The 10765-nt window shown below is 37.0% G+C and overlaps 1 pseudogene; it reads right to left on the bottom strand.

The window, feature by feature from the left end:
- Window positions 1–6313: 6313 nt before the first annotated feature.
- The window catches only part of LOC102839077, a 31181-nt pseudogene continuing 26729 nt past the window's right edge, over window positions 6314–10765 (bottom strand).

The following is a 10765-nucleotide window of genomic DNA, read 5'->3' as shown; positions in this document are numbered from 1 at the left end:
GTCCCCAGGTCTTGCCACACTGCTGGCCAACCAGGTCTTCACCAGGGTTCACAGACATCTATTGAACATTGTAGGGCTTAGATCTCTGCTTCATTGCTGTTTTGACCCACTTCCCCCTATCGGTGACAAGTGTGGTCACCAATCAGAGCGTGTGTTCGCATTGTCTTAGTCTTTGAAGGGGGTTTGCTATGCCCATTTTTTAATTGGGTTATTTTTCCTTTTCTTGTAGAGATGTTGTAGTTTCATATATATTTTAGAAATTAGTCCCTTGTCTGATGTGTCATAGCAAAAGATTTTTTCCCATTCCCTTTTTTCTCTTTGGTGAAATCCTTTGATGCACATAAGTTTTTAATTTTTAGTATGTCCCAATCATCTATTTTTTCTATGTTTGTGTAATATTCAAAATGTTTGGTGGTCTGTGTATGCCCTGTATTAGATTGCTCACATTTGTCCTTATTTTTTCATTGATGGCCTTTATAATTCTGAGATTTACATTTAGGTCTTTAATCCATGCTAAATTGTTTTTTGTATAGAAAGTGAGGTCAAAGTCTGGTTTCAATCTTTTGCATATCACTTTCCAGTTCTGCCAGCACCATCTGTTGAAGAGACTATCTCCTCCCCATGCAATATACTTATGTACTTTGTCGAAAATCAGTTGGCTGTATGTGGATGGGTTAATTTCTGGTTTCTTGATTCTGTTCCATTGATCAATGTATCTTTCATTCCACCAGTACCAGGCTGTTTTGACCATGTACTACTGTAGCCATGTAGTAAAATTTGAAATCAGGGAGTAAGAGGTTTCCAACCTTATTCTTCTTCTTAAGCAGTGCTTTGTTTATCCTGTGTCTCTTTCCTTTCCATATAAAGTTTGTAATTGTTTTTTCCATCTTTTTGAAGAAGGTCGTTGGAATCTGGATTGGGATTGCATTATATGTGTAAATTGCTTTTGGAAGTATTGACATTTTCACAATGTTAAGTCTTCCTATCCAGGAACATGGTATTTTCTTCCAGTTTTGTAAGTCTCCATTGGTTTCTTGTAGTAGTGTTTTGTAGTTTTCTTTGTATAGATCCTTTGTTTCTATGATTACATTTATTCCTAGATAATTCATCCTTTTGGCAGCTATTGTAAATGGTATTGCTTTCTTAAAATTCTTTCAGTGCTGTCATTGTTACTATGGAGGAATCCAACTGATTTTTGTATGTTGATCTTATACCCTACCACTTTGCTGAATCTTCCAATGAGGTCTAGTAGCTCTTTTTACCGAGTCTTTGGGGTTTTCTATATATAGGATCATATTGTCTCCAAATAGAGAGAGTTCGACTTCCTCTTTGCCTAGTTGGATGCCTTGAATTTCCCTATCTTGACATATAGTTCTTGCTATGACTTCCAGGAAGATATTGAATAGGAGTGGTGACAAAGGACACCCTTGTCTGGTTCCTGTTTGCAAAGGTAAGACTTTCAGTTTCTCTCTGTTGAGAGTAACGTAGGCTGTTGGTTTTGAATGTATGCTCTTAATTATGTAGAGGAATTTCCTTTCAATTCCTACTTTGTTGACTGTTTTTATCAGTATTGGATGTTGGATTTTGTCAAAATCTGGTTCTTTGAAAGGATTAATAAAATTGATAAACCATTGGCAAACCTAACAAAAGAAAAGAGGGAGAAGACACAAATAACATGCATTAGAAATCTCATGAGTGGTGTCACAATGGAACCAAAGGAAATAAAAGGATAATATTAGAATACCATGAAGAGTTGTACTCCAACAAATTTGAAAACTTAGATGAGATGGATATATTTTTAGAAAGACGCGACTTACCTAAACTTACGTAGAGTAAAGTAGAAGACTTAAACAGATCCATAACAAAAGAAGAAAATGATCAGGTTTCAAAAATCCCAGCCAAAAGAAACCCAGGTCCAGATGGCTTCACTCGTTCTAATGTTGAACCATCCTTGCGACCCTGATATGGATCCCACATTGTTACTAGAGAGGAATCCAACTGATTTTTGTATGTTTCTTTTCTTTTTTTCAACGTAATCTACCATATAAATAAGAAAAAAGAAAATAAACACGCGATCATATCAATTGATGCAGAAAAAGCATTCTAGTAGGGTTTACTTTATATATCTTGGTGCTCTTTCATTGGGAGTGTAGATGTTAATTATAGTTATGTCATCTTGCTCAGTTGACCCTTTAATCATGAGACACTGTATTTCTTTGTCTCTCTTTTTTTTTTTTTTACACATTCAAAAAGTACTGATAATTTATTCACAGGAAAGCGACTATAGTGGACATTCTAAGAATTTAAAAATAAATCCACAATCACATATTAAGAACATTGGTTTTAAAGACTATACACTCTAGCAAGGGAATAACATGATATGCAAAGGGTGATCTCTGAATCTGTCAAGTGATATTAAAATATCAGTGTTCAAACGAACTCTGAGATAGATTAGTTGCCTCCTTGCTCAAAAATATTCAAAATTCTAAATTTAACAAAGTCCTATTTTTTAACTCTTTAAAGATAGGCATTCATTAAATATAAATAGCTAAATATAACCCTTCCTCAGAAGTCCTGATGTGGTGCTGTAGGATAGGTACTGGACTGCTACTGCAAGGTACCTAAAAGTGATACTGTTCACTTAACTGTTGTTAAGTGCCATCAAGTTGATTCCAACTCATAGCAACCCTGTACTGGGTTTCCCAGGAGTGGCTGGTGAGCTAGAACTGCCAACCTTGTGGCTCAAACTGACCTTGCATTCCAATGTATTACACACCCCCACTCAGTGCCATACCATAGCTAACTCTAAATCTTTGGAAATTTAATCCAAAACACAAAGACTAATTAGCAACTGAAGCTAAGTGCTTTATTAAAGTTGAGCAGTCACTCAGGAAACATGTCCCTGAAGTAAGAGCGTAATTCCAAAAGGGAAATACATTTGGTTCAAAGAAAGCAGTCTCCTAAGTTCAAAGAGTATGATGGTTCCTATGAACATGAGAGACGGTGACTCCAACATTTATGTATATTTATTTACATTTCTAAGTGTGACACAGCTCAACTAACACCAAAACCTAAAGAGAACTCATTGCCATCGAGTAGAGTCCAACTCATGACCACCTTCCTGGACAGAGCAAAACTGCCCACATGGATTCCAAGGCTGTAAAATCTTTACAGAAACAGACAGCCACAACTCTTCTCTCACAGAGCAGCTGGTAGGTGAGTTCAACCAGTCTCTTGGTTAGCAGCCGAGTACTTAACCACTGTGCCACAAGGACTCTTTTGACTAACTGGTACATAAAAAATAGAAAGGGATTTTGAAAATATGAATCATAATAGATAACTATAACCTAAATTAAAAATAACATGAACTGTTCAGATCTTGGTAAGATCTGAAAAAATCCATGTTTCCTGGCTGACTGTAGAGCAGAAGATGTTCTTCCTTTCCATAAACCTTTTTCATGGGCTTATAAGAGGAGGTTTATGTCATAGGTTACATGGGGTATTTAACAGGTAAACCCATCAATTTACCAAATTTTGAAAAAGTTGAAAGGAAAATAAAATACTACAGAAATTTGAGATTCAAAATTGATACAAATAGTAGTGGTGGTGGTGGTGGTAGTGATGTGCCGTGGAGTTGGTTCTGACTCACAGTGACCCTGTATAGGGTTTCCAAAGCTGAAAGTCTTTGCGGGAGCAGAAAGCCTCATCTTTCTCCCTCGGAGCAGCTAGTAAATTTGTACTGCCAACCTTGTGATTAGCAGCCACATCAGTATTAGTTTCCTAACACAAGTTGTAGCAGATAACAGTGGTATCGATTATATCAACTCTGGCATGCCAGCTGCAACTCCACACCTTTCTCTCCCAGTCAAGTTGTATCAAAATACAAGTGAGTCAGTAGTAATAAAATGCTAACCTTAAACTTTCTCAAATTTGTTTTCAAAATCAGTCACAAAAGCAAACTATGAATACAAACCACAGGTAAAGTATTAGTACTTTGTATGAAAATGATGGTGATGTTCATATTTTGGGATACCAGTTAACAATCATTTTATCAAGGCTTCAGAAAATAAACTTGTATTTCTTCAAGTACAGGGATTAATATAAGGAATTTTAAAGTTAAAGCTGATAAATTTATAAAATTGTTAACAAGGAAAATGAATTATTGACATAATCAGAGATCACAGATTCTTAGCCCGAAATATAGCCTTTGTTGATACCCTCACTTGTAGATAAAATACAGATCAACTGTGCCTATTTGAAATGATAAACAATGAGGTAAAGAGTGACCTGTGAGATGACATTGGAAAGCTGATATGGAGAGTTAGAAGACTGATTGTATCCTAGGGTAAACTAGCAACACCTACAAAAGCCAGAACCTGCGTAATCTGGTGGAGATGGAAAACGTAAATATTTTCCACTAATAGACAACAGAAAGTGGAAGACTAACATACAGGTGGAAATTTTACAAGACCCAGAAAACCCAGGCAGTTTCATTGAGTTTCGGCTCTCATAAGGTTTCATTATTAATGCTTAAAAAAAAAAAAAAGCAACAGTAAATTTTTAAGTGTCAGACCACTAACGAGGACAAGTGTATGGCCGTACTTTAATAGTCGACATTTAGGAACCATCATCATCTAAACTCTTTCTCAGTGTCTCAATTTGGAGACTTGAGGTTTTATCCTAGGATAAGATCTGATTTTAAGACTTAAATCAAAGAGATACAAGTTTTATTTTACTGTTTATAGAACAGGGATTTCTGGTGTGGCTTTGGAGGATCAGCACTGGGATGCTGAACCACAAGGTAGGCAGATCAAACCCACACCAGCTGCTACTTGGAAATCCAAGTTAGAACTGACTAGATGGCACTTAACAACAATAATATGGATCAGGGTGGGTAAAATTTTTTTTTGTTAAGGGCCAGATAGAAAATATTTTTGGTTTTGCAGATGACATCCAGCCTCTTGCATTGTTTTTTTGTTTTGTTTTTTTGACAACCCCATAAAAATTTAAAAGCATTCTTAGTTAACTGACTGTGTAAAAACAAGCTGTGCAGGCCAAATTAGGCCATAGTTTGCAGACCCCTGAGATATGGAAGAAAAACAATTCTCAACTACTAACCCTAACAGAATAACCCCTCTCTTTTCTACTTTAAATTACTTCAGCTCAAATAGGAATTACAGGTTTAAAGGACTAAAAAGATAAATGAGATAATCTAATTCTCACTTTTCAAGTGACATGCTTATAGCAGTGGACAAATGTTCACTTTCCTCTCCTCCTTCATCCATTTACATAATACTAACACTGAAGTTTGAGAATTTCCTCTAAAATAATGTATATTGGATCTTTTCTGTATTCATAGCTTAAAATATTTGTTGTCCAGATACTTTTTCTCATACTCTTTTTTTTTTATCATGTTCAAGAAATTCACACTAAAATAATACTCATGACAAACTTACAGTAATTTTCAATTCATACTGGGCTTACTAGAATGCAGTAAACTACAATATTGTCAACCACCAAGCTGGCTTTTGAGTAGAAGTCTTAATAAAGTGGAGGCGACCACTTATATGACACTGAATATTCAAAATAAGCAGGACTTAACGAACAACCATTGCCTCTCAATAAATACTTATAGGAAGAGTCCAATCTTATCTGTCTACAATTTTTCTGTTATATTGAATTTGGAACTGACACTTATCAGAATTATACAAAGAAAGCAGTCACATTTTCCTTCAAATGGTACATCTAGAGCTTATTCTTTGTACCTGAGTTTTGAGTAGTCTCCTACAAACATTTCTGATTGAAAGTCTCCTTTTATTATAAATGAAGGGTCTCTAAACCAAAACAGGTATAGTCAGATATTCAAAATGAATTTTCCCTGAAGTTAGAAGTTGAATTTTAAAATCGTTTTCTAAAACACCAAAACCTTCTTTCCTATTTGTCAATTCTGAATATTAAGTTTTAAATTTCTTAGAGCCTTTTAAGTTGTGTAAGCCTTATACACTTACACAACAAAACAAAAACTCTTAAGTTACTAGCATTGATAAACCATGCATCACCCACAGTATTTAAGCAATGCCATCACATTAGCAGTTTCTAAAAGATCATAATTCCATCCAGCACAGATTTGTAAAAATTACCACTTTAGATATGTGGCAGTGTTTTCTACACATTACAGCCTCACTTTTCAGGCAAAAAGAATTTGGCTCCTTTATGATTGAAAAACTAGCATGCCCCTCCCTCCTTTATAAAAATGATTAAAGGAAAAATCATCACTTCTTAGTAGTTCTTAAGTGGCTCCTAAATCTTCCTTTTATTCTACTGTATTTAAAAATTCTTCTTCTTGAAGTTGCAATTTGAAGTCCTCTCTGATGCTTTCAAGCAGCTCTGGTTTAAAAATAACATCCAATGCAGTCATTGCCAGAGCTTTAGCAGTGTGTAAGGTGTAGAACTGAGCTTCTTGTGCTCCTGCAGCTTCAGTATATTGTTCAGTATGATTCAGGGCACTAGAGCCAGTGTAAAAATATGGATGAATTCCAGGAACCACAAAAGTAACATTTCCAAAATCAGTAGATCCTGATGGAGTATTCAACCTTCCACCTTCTGAAATGAATTCTATTCCCAGTTTCGTCCCATTTTCCATGTACACTTTCTATAGACTTTTATTGGGAAAAACATTGTAATAATCATGTGCTCCACCTTTAATTTCTACTGTGCACCCTGTAGCCAAAGCTGCAGCTCTGAAGCAATCTTCTGCCTTTTTGGTCAAAACTGGAAGTTCTTTCATTGAGGGTGCACGGAGGTAACAGGTTAATTCAGAATAAGAGGGAATGATATTGGGTTTTATACCACCATTTTTTATTATACCATAACTCTCCAGGTTGGTTTCATTTGTTGTCTTAACACAGACAGATTGTTGTAAGTGAGAACAGCAGCATCTAATGCATTTACGCCTTCCCAGGGGTAAGCAGCAGCATGAGATGCTTTTCCATAGTATTTCACAGTCATATCATGTTCAGCCACATCAGGTAGCATCAGCACACAGTGGGCATGATGCTCCTCGTAGGCCAGCTGGGGTTCGCTCCAGATCGCGCGGCTAAGAGCCCCCAGACGCTCGGCTGCGGCTGCTGCGTCTATTTCTTTGTCTCTTATGCTGGTTTTTGCATTAAGGTTTATTTGATCAGAGATTAGTATTACCACTCTGGCTTGTTTTATATTGCAATTAACTTGGTATATGTTTTTCAATCTTTAGTCTGTTTTTGTCTTTGTATATAAGGTATGTCTCTTGCAGACAGCATATTGAAGGGTCTTGTTTTCTTATCCATTGTGCCACTCTCTATCTCTTCACTGGCACATTTAATCCATTGCCATTCAGTGTAATTATCAATAGGTATGAATTAATAGCTGTCATTGTGTTAATTTTTTGTGATGCTGCTCATCCCTTTGTTCTGCATGCCTTCTTGTGATGAGTTCACATTTTTTGTGCTAATTACTGTCAGTTTCTTCTTAATTTTAATGTTTCCTTTTTATTTGGATCTTCATTTTCATATTAAGTTGTGAACTATTAACTTTCTTTGAAGTTACCCTATAATCTATTAAGTTTTCCCTGAATTTAAGACAATCTATTGTATCTTGCAATCTACCTGACCGCTTCACCACTTGGAGCGCTGTTCCTATATTTTTCCCTTCTTTGATATTGTTAATATTTTGATCTTTGATTGGCCTCAAAGGTTTTCTGAATTCGTTATTGTAATTTTGTTCTGTTCTGAACTTTACTATCTGTCTACTGAGTTCTAGGTGGTGTTGCCACATCTGTCAGTCTCTGGTTGTGGTCTGTTCTTGCTGGTTTTCATTCCAAAGAACTTCCTTTAGGATATTTTGAAGTGCTGGATTGGCTTTGACAAAATCTCTTAACTTCAGTTTATCCTGGAATGTTTTGATTGCACCAACATATTTGATTGACAGTTTTGCTGGATATACGATTCTTGATTGACATTTTCTTTTTTCTTTTTGGGTTTTATATATGTCTTCCCATTGCCTTCTTGCCTGAATGGTTTCTGTTGAGAAGTCAGAGCTTAAATTGATTTGCTTGCCTTTGTAAGTAACACTTCTGTTATTTTTACTGGCTGCTTTTAGGATTCTCTCCTTGTCTTTGATTTTGTAGAGCTTGATTATGATATGTCTTGGTGATTTTCTTTTGGGGTCTATTAATCCTGGGGGTTCATTCAGCTTATTGAATGTTTATCTTCTCATGCTTTAAGATGTTAGGGAAATTTTCTTCCAGTACTTTGTCAACTATCTCCTCTGTGGACTTCTGTGATTCTTCCTGTTCTGGAATGCCAATAATTCTTAAGTTATTCCTCTTTATTTATCCAACATTAATCTTAGACTCTTCACATTTTTTAAATCGTTTTTTTCGACTTGCCCTACTATCTTAGCATTATTGAGAAATTTGTCTTCCAGCTCACTGTTTCTGACTTCCATCTCTTCATTTCTATTCCTTTGCCCTTCAGTGTATTATCCATTTCTGATATTTTATTATTAATCATCTGGACCTCTTTTTGCAGGCTTTGAATTGTCTCCAATGCTATATCCAGCTTGTTTGATTGCTCCTGTAGCACTTTCCTGACTTCTTCCTTATTTTCCTCCACTCCTTTGTGGAGCATTTGAATTTGTTTCCATATTATTCTTCTGAATCTCAAGCAGATGCAAAGCCTCCTCTTCTTCTACAAGGAAGTCTGTGTCTGCCTCAGCTCATTTGTCTCAGTTACTTTTTTCTGTTTTTGGACATGTGCTGAGATCTATTGTTATTTTTTCTTGGACATTTTCAGTAGTTAGGTGGGTTTTTAATGCTTTAATGAATGTTTGTTGCTGTATTGTTAAGCTTACTGAGTGTCTCCTGGTGGATGTGATCTGGAGATAGGCTTCCCTTTTCATGTGTAATGCCTAACAGCTAGAATTGGCTCCTCTCCAGATGGTGGGATATTACAGGGTATGCTTGTAGCTTGGCTATATGAGCATAATTGCTGTGTCTTCTTGAGTAAGGTAGGGGGAGAAAGCTTCCATCTCAAGGAAAAGATTAAGACCAAAAAGACCATAAACAGAACCAATATAAAAGCGGAGACAAAAACCACCACTCAAAAACAAAAATAAAACCGTATCCAACTGCCTAGCAGTCTTTGCTGTGCCACCAGGGATAAAAGGTCCTGACCAGGTCAACTTTAGGGCTGGGTCCCAGAGTTAGACATCATAAGAAGCTGTCTGCGGACCAATGGGGCTCCAGGAACCTCCTCCCTGTGCCATGGGAAAACTGTGGGCTCAATACTGGACCCTTTTGGGGGTGCACGCCTCCCTGCTTAAAGGTGTCCTGGTGGGGCAATGAAGGTGCAACAAGGGAGAAGAGGAAGGAAAAGTTAAAAATGAAATATCCGTCATACCTCTTTTTCCAGAAGCAGCTCCATGACTTTTAGCATTGTATCACTGTGTCCTCTTGGCTGGGTCTCTGCCCTCTGATCTAACCAAGGCTGAGGGGTCCATAGAGAATCGATCATCCAATTGATTCAGAAATTGTTGTATTTTGCTTCCACAGTCAGATTTCTCCACAGGTCGGTGCGGGAAACTGGCACCTGGCACCTTATACAAGATCCAAAACTCTGGTGCTGCTCTGGGAAAGCTCCTTTTCTGTTTTTTGCTGCACCCCCACTGAGGAGCCTTTACTACCTGTCTCTGCTTCAGGGGGATTTGTCTTGATGAACTTGATAGTTGCCATTAATGCTCCCTGGCAAATAACGCTTGTTCTTGTAGTAGCCAATCAGATTACCATTTTTGTTTTCAATTTTTCCTGCTGGCCTTTCTTTCAAGAAGTATCTTCTGTTCCTCTAGCTATACCAGGCTGGCTGGCTTGTCTTTTCAAGTAGGAATGTCCAACCTCAGAGGGTTCTGGATGGGGCTCAGGATTCCACCTTAGATCCTATAGACTATAAAGGCTCCGCAGGAAGGCTATTTCACTGGGAAAACTCTAGAACCCCTTTTAGGTATCCCAATCAATTATAGGCTGAAGGAGAACATAAGCTTTCCATAATCATGTTTCTCAATATCCCTTTCTATCCCACTCAAGTGTCGATTTTGTAGTACTAAGCAAAGGGAACCAACATTCATAAGACAATCAAGTATTTTGACATTATTTCTCCCTTTTTACCCACTCAGTCTATGCCTTGATCCCTGTATCACAGAGCCCTGTTTTTTTAAGGTTGAGTATACATATAGAAACACTGTCAGATACAGGACCGGAAGGTGGGAAGGCACTCAGAATGTGACTGGGAAAAAAAATGCCTCCTCAAAGTACAGTTGACCATGATGACGTGAATAGAGTTAAGCTAGGGGAAGAAAAGTGCACAGAACCTTCATTTGCTGATGGACAACTCAAAATGAAGAGAAACAGCTGTAAACATCCATTGAAAATCGGAACATGGAATGTACGAAGTATAAATCTGGGAAAACTGGAAGTTGTCAAAATGAAATGGAATGCATCAACATCAATATCTTAGACATTAGTGAGCTGAAATGGACTTGTATTGGCTATTTTGAATCTGACAACCACATGGTTTACTATGCAGGGAATGACAAATTGAAAAGGAATGGTGTTACATTCATTGTCAAAAAGAACATATCCAGATCAATCATGAGGTACAATGCTGTAAGTGATAGGATAATATCCATGTGCCTACAGGGAAGCCCAGTTAATACCACTATTATTCAAATTTAT

The sequence above is a fragment of the Chrysochloris asiatica genome, unplaced genomic scaffold, assembly GCF_000296735.1.
Source record: "Chrysochloris asiatica unplaced genomic scaffold, ChrAsi1.0 scaffold00429, whole genome shotgun sequence".
Classification (NCBI taxonomy): domain Eukaryota; kingdom Metazoa; phylum Chordata; class Mammalia; order Afrosoricida; family Chrysochloridae; genus Chrysochloris; species Chrysochloris asiatica.
Note: the sequence above shows the minus strand (reverse complement) of the source record. Positions and strands in the feature narration are given on the sequence as shown.